Source organism: Mercurialis annua, linkage group LG1-X (genome assembly GCF_937616625.2).
Source record: "Mercurialis annua linkage group LG1-X, ddMerAnnu1.2, whole genome shotgun sequence".
Taxonomy (NCBI): Eukaryota; Viridiplantae; Streptophyta; class Magnoliopsida; order Malpighiales; family Euphorbiaceae; genus Mercurialis; species Mercurialis annua.
This window is the reverse complement of record NC_065570.1, coordinates 33610687-33622286: the sequence shown is the minus strand read 5'-3', so window position 1 is coordinate 33622286 and position 11600 is coordinate 33610687. Positions and strand designations below refer to the sequence as shown.

Sequence of the window (11600 nt, the reverse complement as noted above, 5' to 3'; positions counted from 1 at the left end):
CTCTCGGGAATGCCTCCCGAGTGCGCTTGTTTCAAGTTGAAAGCTCGATTGTAAATCCTCAACATCACGGAGGATCGAAAAGACCGACTTGCTTACGTCGTTGATCAATCAAAACTCTAGGATATGGTTTACACCATTCCTTAAGAACTTTAAAGACGTCTCCATTGGTCCCCTCCAACTCGATCAATTCATCATGTACCTTGCGCCGTATTTTAAACGGTCCGCTCCACTTGGAAATCAACTCCCCCCTATAGGAGTGCATATGAGACGTTTGAAATTGGACATGCTCACCAAGAGTAGCAACTTCAGTACATATTTGTCTCTTGCTTGCAGTTGCTATCTCATCGACCTTCAACTTCCATGATGCCCAACATCTCGGTTTTCCCTTGCGCGGTTTGACATGAGGTGCCTTCTTGATTCATGCGCAAACCCTTGAGGGTTCTTTTTCTTGAACCTCCTTCGGTATTTCTAAAGGAATCACCTCCTTCATAGGCACATGGCATGTTGGTTCAATAGAATCAATCCACATGAATTTCTCTTCCTCGCGCTTGCTATCATTATGCCTCGTGTCAAACTCCACACATTACTCATTCATTCTCAAAGTGTTTTTTTTGGCATGAACATCAATCAGTGCCCGCCCCATGTTCAAAAATGGCCGCCCGAGAATCATTGGGCAATCCTTGTCAACCGCATAATCTAGCACGACAAAGTCCACAGGGAAGATGAACTTGCCCACTTTCACTAACACATCTTCTACTACTCCATGCGGTTTCTTGAGTGAATGGTTGGCTAATTGGAGCATCATGGAGGTTTCCTTTACCGATTGATTTTCACACTAATTTCTGAAAAGACACAGGGGCATTAGATTTATACTTGCACCCAAATCACAAAGACAATTAAGAGAAGCAGAAGTGCCAATTGAGCAAGAAATAGTGAAACTCCCTGTATCTTGAAATTTGGTAGGCAACTTGCTTGTGATGATTGAGCTGCAATTTTCAGTCAATGAAATAGTGCCTTTTTCGTCCCAGCTCCACTTGTTCATGATTATACCTTTGAGGAACTCCAAGTATTGAGGCATTTCACGCAAAGCATTTGCTAGACTTATATTGATTTGTATCTTCTTGAAGATATCCCAGAATTTATGGAATTTTTGGTTATCTGGTGTCTTCTTGAGTCGACTTTGAAACGGTACCTTAGGAACATATGGAGGTGGTGGTGGTCTAACATAAGGAGCCTCAACTTCAACCACGACCTCTTCACTAACCCTTGACTTACTCGAACTTGCCTCATTAGCACTTGACTCATCATTAACTTCAATAGGTTTCTTACCATGAGGATCATCAAAAACCTTGTTATTTCGGAGTGTGATAGCTTTCACAAACTCTCTTGGATTAGTTTTGGTAGTAGAAGGTAAACTACCTTGGGTTCTACCTTGGATGGAGCTTTCTAATTGTCATAATTTCACCTCGAGATGATGGAAGGCAGATGCTTGATATTTGTCTTTTTGTCCCGCTTCCGCTTCAAACCTCTCGAATCGCTCCATTTTCTCCAATATTTAATCGAGCTTGCTCTCTTTATCTTGATCCCTATTTTGTTGGAATTCGGAAGGATATTGCGGTCTACCTCCATAGTTGTGAGAGTTAAAGTTATCTTGGTTAGGTTGGTAGTGGTTGCCCGACTGAAAATCGGAACTTCCTGCACTTGATTGAGTATTTGAGTTAGCTTGACCTTGCCTTTGTCCTCCAACGTAATTAACTTGTTCATTTGTAGCATGTAACTAAGCATTCTCCTCCTGAGTGACTAAATTCTCACAGACACACCTTGCTTGAACTACTGCCACCGGAGCATTCTTTTTGACTCGCTTGCCTTTTATACATCTCCACTTGAGCTTGAAGAGCAGCGTTCTTTGCTTTCATTGCCTCCAACTCTTTAATTTTCTCTAAGGTCATCATGCCCCTTTGAGTTGGCTGCCTCACCCTCTTCGAGGCCAAGAACTGCTATACATTGCCAACTCATCTAGCAATGCACGAGCTTCTTCATACGTCTTACTTATGATTGAGCCTCTTGAAACTGCATCAATAGTAGCTCTAGTATGCTCATTAATTCCATTATAAAATATTTGAATTAAATGTTCCTTCTGTAGGTGATGATGTGGGCAACTTCGCTGAAGTTCATTGAATATGTCCCATGCCTCATATAAAACTTCTCCATCATGTTGAAAGAAATCTATAATTTTTTTCATCAATCTTGTAGTCTTCCCCAAAGGGAAGTATTTATTGAGGAAAGCTTGAGCAAGTTGTCTCCTCATAGTGATTGAATTGCTAGCTATAGATTGAATCCATGCTCGTGCCTTATCTCGCAAGGAGAATGGAAACAATCGAAGCTTGATTTGATCCTTCGTCACGTTGGGATTCTTGAATGTATTGCACACCTCCAAAAAATTTGAAATATGCGCATTTGGAACTCCACTAGGCAACCCATAAAATTGGCATCGATTCGCAAGTAGAGTAATCGTGCTAATTTTGTTCTCAAAAGTATTTGCCTGAATAGGTGGTGCAAAACATCAAAAATTAGCATGATCAACATCTGGTAAAAAGAACTCACCCAAAGTGCGCCTTTGAGGTGCTTGTTGTTGTTGTCTTTTTCGATTCCTTGGTTGCCTATGTTGAACTGGTGCTACCTCAACATTTTGTGGATGGTGAGGCGGAATCATGTCAATATTTGCAAAAGGCGGGACATACCCGTCATGATGTCTAGCGTCATCCCCCATAGTATCTTATTTTTGGGATGATTTTCGAATACTTCTTTCGAAACTGGTGAGGTCCTGTTGAAAAGTTTCTTGTGGAAGCTTGGATCGCCGTGTATTGTGCATACACTTTGACCAAATTTTCTGCACAAAACAAAAACAACACTACCACAAGTAAAATCCAATAGAATGAAATAAATAAAAATAAATGCTAACACACCCAAGAATTCTTGACTCTTAATCTATTAAATACGCAATTGTCCCCGGCAACGGCGCCAAAAACTAGTTGATGCTAAACCGCAAGTGACGGTATCGCGCAAGTAATATAATCCGGAAGAATGGATATCGATCCCACATAGACAATTGATTTAACGACTAATTTTGAGAATTCTTTTGACCGGTTAGCTACGAAAATGGTTTGAGAATTTGTGATCAAAATAATTAAAAGTAACCAATTAACAAATAAATTAAGTAATTAAAATCAATAAAGTAAAAGTGATTTAAAAAGATGATTTTTTTAATAATAAGAGTAAAGGTTCCAGGGTTGATAATTCCGAATAAGAATATAAAATCATCAACAATGAATATCTTGGTGATTATCTAGAATCGAGCTATTCTAAAATATCGAATCCCGCTTTCTCGAGCCTCAAAGACCGAAATGATCACAACTCATTTGTATTGCCAAAATTATAGTCCAGGCTAGTCTAAAGCACCCATAGCTCTCTCTCGAGTTACCACAGATAAAAATAAACAAATAGCCAATTCATAGGCAAATTACTCACTCTCGTGTTATAATGAACCTAGTCAAATGATTAAATGATATATATTAAGTAAACCATTAAGAACACGTATTTATTAACTCACTCTCGTGTTATTAATTCATACGTTGTTGATTAACTGATCTATTTTAACTAAGCTCTCTCGAGTCAATAATTATAACATAAGGCAATGAATGAATTGATCAAAAACATTCAAGCATGAAGAATATTAATCAACACCAAATTTAAAAACCTATTAATTAATTGATAATTAACTCACTCTCGTGTTATTGAAAACAAATTAACCAACTACATTGTGATTATGAAGCAAACTCAAAATTACTTAAATTCCAACCCACTCTGGTGGCGTTGTCTTTTAAGTTTCCGATTATTTAGATCTATTTAATTAACAATTTCTCAATTAGTTAACTAAACATGTATCATGAATTCAATTTCTCAATTTAATCCAAGCATTAAGTTCAATAACCGAAACACGATAAATCACCAAAATATCCAAGTCCAATCAATTATATAAATAAACGTTCATATCAACCCTCGGACGAAAGGTTCTATTATGACAATAGATAAGTTATACCTTGAGTACATGAGAAAATAGAAGATAGAAATAATCTATACTAAAGAGTATTTTTAGTGGCTAAGCCTAAGTCTACACTAAGTGATATATGTTTTCTCTACACATATGGGGTCTATTTATAGAGTTACTTGGAGTGGAGTGTAAGCCAAAGATATCATCATTCCATGTAAAACTTGAGTGAAGATCAAGTTGAGAATATCTTCTTTCCTTTGAAAGTGGAGTAATGATAAAGTTCTTCCATAATCGTCTTGAGTGGACCAATCTTTAACTTGTCTTGTTTCCAAAAGAGAATAGCTTCTTTCCTTAATGAGCTTCTATCTTATTGTCAAAGCTCCCTTCTTTGTATGCAAGTCAAGACAGATCACTCTCTTGAGCGTGAATGCAATATTCTGCTGATTATGGAATGTCTGATGTGATAACTTCAGAATTTCGTTGCCTTATTCCAATGCGAACACATTTTCGCGCGTATCCAGGTCTCAGCCGGTCCTTGGCCGGCTTGATGTCGTGGGCCGGCTGAAGGTCGGCTGATCTGCTGATTTTTGTTCTTTGACCGGTTCAATTCAACTCGAACCGGTTGGGCTTGGGTTTGGCTCTGCTTTTCTGAATTCTTCTGGCTTTGACTATTTGACCCTGTTTGAATCATAAATACCCTAAAAATGATAAGATTTAATATTTATTCATAAAAACAATAAAACACGAAAACATAACTATATAAGCTCTTATTTTACGCAATAGTATTGAAAACTAACGAATAAATGCTATAAAAACTACATAAAATAATAACTTTTTATTACTTGATTGTGGTTTTGTCAGACCAAGTGTTTCACTGTGGGGAGCACCTTTTTATTTGTCAAAAAGAAGGATGGATCGTTTCGGCTCTGCATAGACTACATACAGCTTAACAAGGTTACAATCAAGAACAAGTACCCGTTGCCAAGGATTGATGATTTGTTCAATCAACTGTAAGGAGCAACGCAACTTTCTAAGATTTATTTGCGATCAGGATACCATCAGTTGAAGATCCGAGATGATGATATTTCAAAGACTACTTTTAGGACTCGGTATGGTCACTACGAGTTCCTAGTTATGTCATTCAGATTGACGAATGCACCAGCGGTTTTCATGGATTTGATGAATAGGATATTCAAACCATTCGTGGATCAGTTTGTAATCGTTTTTATTGATGATATTTTGATATGCTCGCGTATAGAAGAGGAGCATGCGCATCATTTGCGCATAGTTCTTCAGACATTGAGGGAGCATCAATTGTACGCCAAGTTTTCAAAGTGTGAATTTTGGTTTGAAGAAGTGGCATTTTTGGGACATGTTGTGTCTCAAAGTGGAATGAAAGTGGATCCAAAGAAGATTGAAGCGGTTGTGGAATGGAAACGACCAACTTCAGTGACTGAGATTCGTAGTTTCCTCGGGTTAGCAGGATACTATAGAAGATTTGTGCAAGATTTCTCAAGAATCTCTACACCATTAACAAAGTTAACTCAGAAGAATGCGAAGTATGAGTGGACAGATAAATGTGATGATAGTTTTCAGAAATTTAAAGAGTGTCTAATGACAGCTCCAGTGCTAGCGTTACAAGAAGGTATCGAAGGATTTACTGTTTACTGTGATGCTTCGAGGGGTTGTTTAGGATGTGTTTTGATGCAACATGGACGAGTGATAGCTTATGCTTCTCGCCAACTGAAAAAGCATGAAGTGAACTATCCTACTCACGACTTGGAGATAGCATCAGTGATTTTTGCATTAAAAACCTGGAGACATTACTTGTACGGTGCAACGTGTGAGATATTCACGGATGATAAGAGTTTGAAGTATATCTTTTATCAACGTGAATTGAACCTCAAACAGAGGAGGTGGCTAGAGTTGCTTAAAGATTATGATTGCACTATACAGTATCATTCGGGTAAAGCCAATGTGGTGGCTGATGCGCTAAGTAGAAACTCTGCAGGAAGCTTAGCACATGTTACTACAGAGTGGGAGAAAACATTAATCAAAGTGATCTATACGATGTTTAGTCATAACATCAGATTTGAAGTTTCTTATCTTGGAAGCATGATAGCTCAATTAAGTGTGCGACCAACACTAATTGACAGGATTAAAGAGTTACAAGGTGAAGATCCTCAACTAAAGCATGTGATGGATGAGGTTGAAAAAGGAAAGTGTCAGGATTTCAGTGTTGTCAACAGAGCACTGAAGTATGGTACCAGATTGTGTGTACCAGATGTGGAGAATCTAAGATAGAAGATCATGGAGGAAACTCATGGTTCAACATACAGTATCCAGGTTCTGCCAAAATGTATAGAGATATCAAGGAGATGTACTGGTGGAACGGAATGCAGCGAGATATAGCAGAATATGTAGCAAAGTGTCTAGTGTGTCAGCAAGTTAAGCTTGAACACCAAAGGCCATATGGATTTTTACAACCCCTACCCATTCCAAAGTGGAAGTGGGAGAGGATTACAATGGACTTTGTTGTTGGAATACCTAAGACGCATAAAGGTTTTGATTCTACATGGGTTATAGAGGATCGTCTGACGAAGTCAGCACACTTTATACCTATTAAGATATCATATACTGCAGCGAAGTTGGCACAAGAGTACATTAACAGAATAGTCAGTGTACATGGAGTTCCTGTGTCAATAGTTTTAGATAGAGGTTCGGTGTTAACCTCTAGATTTTGGGGAAGTTTGCAAGAAGCGATAGGAACGCGGCTAGATTTCAGTACCGCTTTTCATCCGCAAACTGATGGACATTCTGAAAGGACTATTCAGACTTTAGAAGATATGCTTAGACTGTGTATACTGGATTTCGGAGGTAGCTGGGCTGTGTATTTACCACTAGTGGAATTCTCGTACAACAACAGCTACCATTCCAGTATTGAGATGGCTCCATATGAGGCATTGTACGGCCGTATGTGTCGATCTCCTATCTGTTGGGAGGAAGTCGGAGAGAGAAAATTGACAGGAGCGGAGATTATTCAGATTACCTCAGAGAAGGTACCACTGATTAAACAGCGATTGGAAACTGCTTTTGGTCGCTAGAAAAGTTATGCAGATCCAAAGAGGAAAGAAATAGAATTTATAGTTGGCGATTATGTCTTTCTAAAGGTATCACCTATGAATGGTGTTATCCGTTTCGGAAAGAGAGGCAAGTTGTCTCCAAGATTTGTGGGACCATACGATATTATAGAACGAATAGGAGCGGTGGCTTACAAGTTAGTTCTACCGCCAGACATGTCGCAAGTTCATCCGGTGTTTCACATATCGATGCTGCAAAAGTATATCACAGATCCTTCTCATGTGATTCAACCACAAGCTGTAGAGGTCAACGAGGAACTTTTTTACGAGGAGCAACCTGTTAAAATAGTAGATACTCAATTGCGGAAGTTTCGTACCAAGGAGATTCCAATGGTGAAAGTGTTGTGTAGAAACCATTTTGTGGAAGAATGTATGTGGGAGATAGAGGTGGATTTGTGCCAGCGATATCCTTACTTGTTTCTACAAGGTACGTAGTTCTTATTGAAATTCGAGGAAAAAATTTAATAAGATGGGTAGAATGTAATACCCCGTAAAAAAGATAAATGACTAAATTATTCTACAAAAGGAATAATTTATAAGACCGGGAGAACATAAATTAAATTTGAGGATAAATTTAATTTATTGTATATCTGGAAATATAAAATAGCTATAGAAGTTAAAATATAAAATTTGGATATTTATATTTTAACTAACGGTAATTAAGAAATGCTTATAAATTAAAATAGAATAGTTTATAAGTCCCGTGTGAATACTTTTGGAGTCAATATTCACGGGATATTTTTAAGAAGTTATTCCTAAAATTTTATAAGATTTGGAGATATAATTTTTATTAAGTGGGTCTAATATAGCCCTAATAAATCTTAAAAGATTTATTAAAAATAAAATATAGGTCCCGTGAGAATAAAAATTACGTTTTTATTCTAACGACGAATTATGGAATTCGTGGTTAAAATTTTATAAAATACGGAGTTCGTTGTTTGTTTTAGTTACGGATGAGTAATTGAGAATTTGGGTTGAAATAACGCGTGAATGCCTAGGGGCTAGTTTCGCTTTTAGCCAAACTATATATATCAACATTTCAAATGAATTGAATCATTTGAATGTTCAGAACCTAAAGTTAGGCTTTAGGCTTCAGAGAACGGCCAAGGTGCGACGCGACGGTAGGTTCGCCGATTTCGATCTGATTTCTCGTTTCTAACTTAAATTTCTTCGGTAATCCATTATTAATCGAAGTTATAACCGTTATTTTGAATTTGGTTATATAGAAAATGGATTATATTCGAATATATAACGGTTACCGTATCGAATCGAACGTATAGGTAATGATTTTACGTTTCGAATGCATAATCGAGTTGTTTGGTATGTAAATTAGCGTTTTGGATCGGAAAACAAAGTTTTATCTCGACAGAACTGGTCCGAGAACGGAGTTCCCGTGGCTGTGCGGACGCACAACCTAGGTTGTGCACACGCACAGTCTCTTTGAGACTGTGCGACCGTACAGTCTGGCTGTGCGTGCGCACAGTGTTCTGTGCGGGCACACAGGGCCTCGCGCCAGCGCGCGTTTCCGACGTGCATTCACACATCGGGTTCTGAATCGACGAGGTTCAAACAATTTTGTACGGTACGTTCAATATGGAATTTAAAAGGACTTTGAAACACGAACTAGGACGTTTAAAGGACTAAAAAAAGGACTTGGACAATTAAGGGAGTTCGATTAATTAAAACTTAGAGATGTTTTAATTAGGTCCTCTATTAATCAAAGTGATTAACTGTTTTGTGGATAACGGTTTTATGAGTTCGCATATTTACTTTTGAATATTAATGCCAAAACATTTATAGCTCAAAGTGTGTTTGAAATTGCATTGCATAGAGTCAATTTGAAATCGATATAGATCCATTAGAATGTGCTATCTATTGGGCAACAATAGGATTGTGTGATCACCGATATTAATAAATTATTGCATTGTCTTGCATATTAGTTGGGTCCTATGGCCAGATGCTTACAAAGCGGCCTAGACCTAACGGGTAGTCCAGTGGCGTCAGTAATTCAATTTACGGCCCGGCAACCCTACACAGAGTTAAGATAATTGTGCCATTGTGGTTTACAATTCATCCTGTGTTAAACAAGTGAGCATTAACTATAGTGTCAACTATAGTTAAACAAACATCGTTTCTCTTAGGGTTTCATCTGGATCGGTTATTTGGCTGCACAAAGTATGTTTTCATGCGATTTCTGCTTTTATTTATATGCTTAAGTATCTATGTGAATTCCCTCATATTTGACCTCCGTTGATTTCCCTTTCACAGGTAAATGACATTTTGACGTGACAAGACTTCCAATTCTTTCTCCAGAAGTTGTAATTAAATAAAGGTCACTCTAGAGCTATAGAGTAGTTTTAGCTCCGCACAGTAGTTCATTTGTAAATGTTTTAACTCTGATGTGAAACTACTGTCAATATGATTTTGGGACAAAAGCATGTTTTATACAAAAAGGGCTTTTGCACGTTGTTTATAAAGAAACCTGGTTTTAATAAAACTTTTATGTTTGTTTAGCATGTTTTAACTGGTTACTTGATATGTTAACCGGTTTGCACTGCTGGCATTGTTTTCGGATAGGGTTGTTATAGGATACGTGTTGTGTACACGTACGAACCTGAGTCCAAAAATGCAATCACACAGTTTTGATTTCATGTTTATTGAAAGGTTTTCAAATACTTGTGAAAAGAGATTGAGACCTTTTATGTTTTCAAAACACGAAAAGTTTTTACTGTTTTTCTTAGGCTTGCTACAGGTTTCGGAATAACCATTCTCATTCCCTAGCGCCGGTCTCGGCACGAGTTTCAAGGTGGAAATCGGCTCAAGACATAAGCGAAACATTTACAAACGTTACGAAACAAATCCAAGCGTTTCCTAATTTTAGCGATTTAAGCCAAACGTTTACAAACGTTATGAAAAAAATCCAAACATTTCACGTTTTTAGCGATTTAAGCCAAACTCTTACAAACGTTACGAAACAAATCCAAATGTTTCCCCACTTTAGCGATTTAAACCAAACATTTACGGACGTTACAAACAAATCCAAACGTTTCCCCTTTTTAGAAAATTAAGCTAAACGTATACAAACGTTACGAAACAAATCCAAACGTTTCCCCTTTTTAGCGATTTAAGCCAAACGTTTACTAACTTTATGAAACAAATCCAAATAATTCACATTTTTAGCGATTTAATCCAAACGTTTACAAATGTTACGAAACAAATCCAAGCGTTTCACCTTTTTAGTAATTTTAGCCAAACGTTTACAAACGTTATGAAAGAAATCTAAACGTTTCACCGTTTTAGTGATTGCAGCCAAACGTTTACAAACGTTACGAAACAAATCAAAACGTATCACCTTTTTAGCGATTTAAGCCAAACGTTTACAAACGTTACGAAACAAATCCAAGCGTTTTTCCTTTTTAGCAATTTAAGCCGAACGTTTACAAACGTTATGAAACAAATCCAAACGTTTAAACTTTTTAGTGATTGAAGCCAAACGTTTACAAACGTTACGAAAAAAATCCAAATGTGTCACCTTTTTAGCGATTTAAGCAAAACGTTTACAAGCGTTCCAAAACAAATCCAAACGTTTCACCTTTTTAGCGATTTAAGCCAAATGTTTACAAATGTTACGAAACAAATCCAAACGTTTCAACTTTTTAGCAATTTAGGCCGAACGTTTACAAACGTTATGAAACAAATCCAAACGTTTCACCTTTTTAGCGATTGAAGCCAAACGTTTACAAACGTTTCGAAACAAATCCAAGTGTTTCAAACGTTTTAAATCCAAACGTTTGGCTTGAATCGCTAAAAAGGGGAAACGTTTGGTTTTGTTTTGTAACATTTGTAAATGTTTGGCTTAAATCACTAAAAATGTGAAACGTTTGGATTTGTTTCCTAACGTTTTAAACGTTTGGTTTTGTTCTGTAACATTTGTAAACGTTTTGTTTAAATCGCTATAAATGTGAAACATTTGGATTTGTTTCATAACGTTGGAAAACGTTTGGCTTAAATCGCTTAATAGTTGAAACGTTTTAAACGTTTGGCTTAAATCGCTAAAAATATTAGCCAAACGTTTACAAACGTTGCGAAACAAAACCAAACGTTTCACCTTTTTAGCTATTTAAACCAAACGTTTACAAACGTTACGAAACAAAACCAAACGTTTCACCTTTTTAGCTATTTAAACCAAACGTTTACAAACGTTACGAAACAAAACCAAACGTTTCACCTTTATAGCGATTAGAGCCAAACGTTTACAAACCTTTTTAGAAATTTAAGCCAAATGTTTACAAATCTTACGAAGCAAATCCAAACGTTTCCCCTTTTTAGCGATTTAAGCCAAACATTTACAAACGTTTCAAAACAAAACCAAATGTTTACAAACGTTATGAAAATAAACAAAACGTTTC

General features: G+C 37.0%; 1 non-coding gene across 1 annotated transcript; it reads left to right on the top strand.

Moving 5' to 3' along the window:
• The first annotated feature begins 2141 nt into the window (after nt 1-2141).
• On the top strand, nt 2142-2248 carry LOC126666435 (small nucleolar RNA R71). Its single transcript, XR_007637935.1, has one exon. It is a non-coding gene; the product is annotated as a small nucleolar RNA R71 (small nucleolar RNA).
• Nucleotides 2249-11600: the final 9352 nt, after the last annotated feature.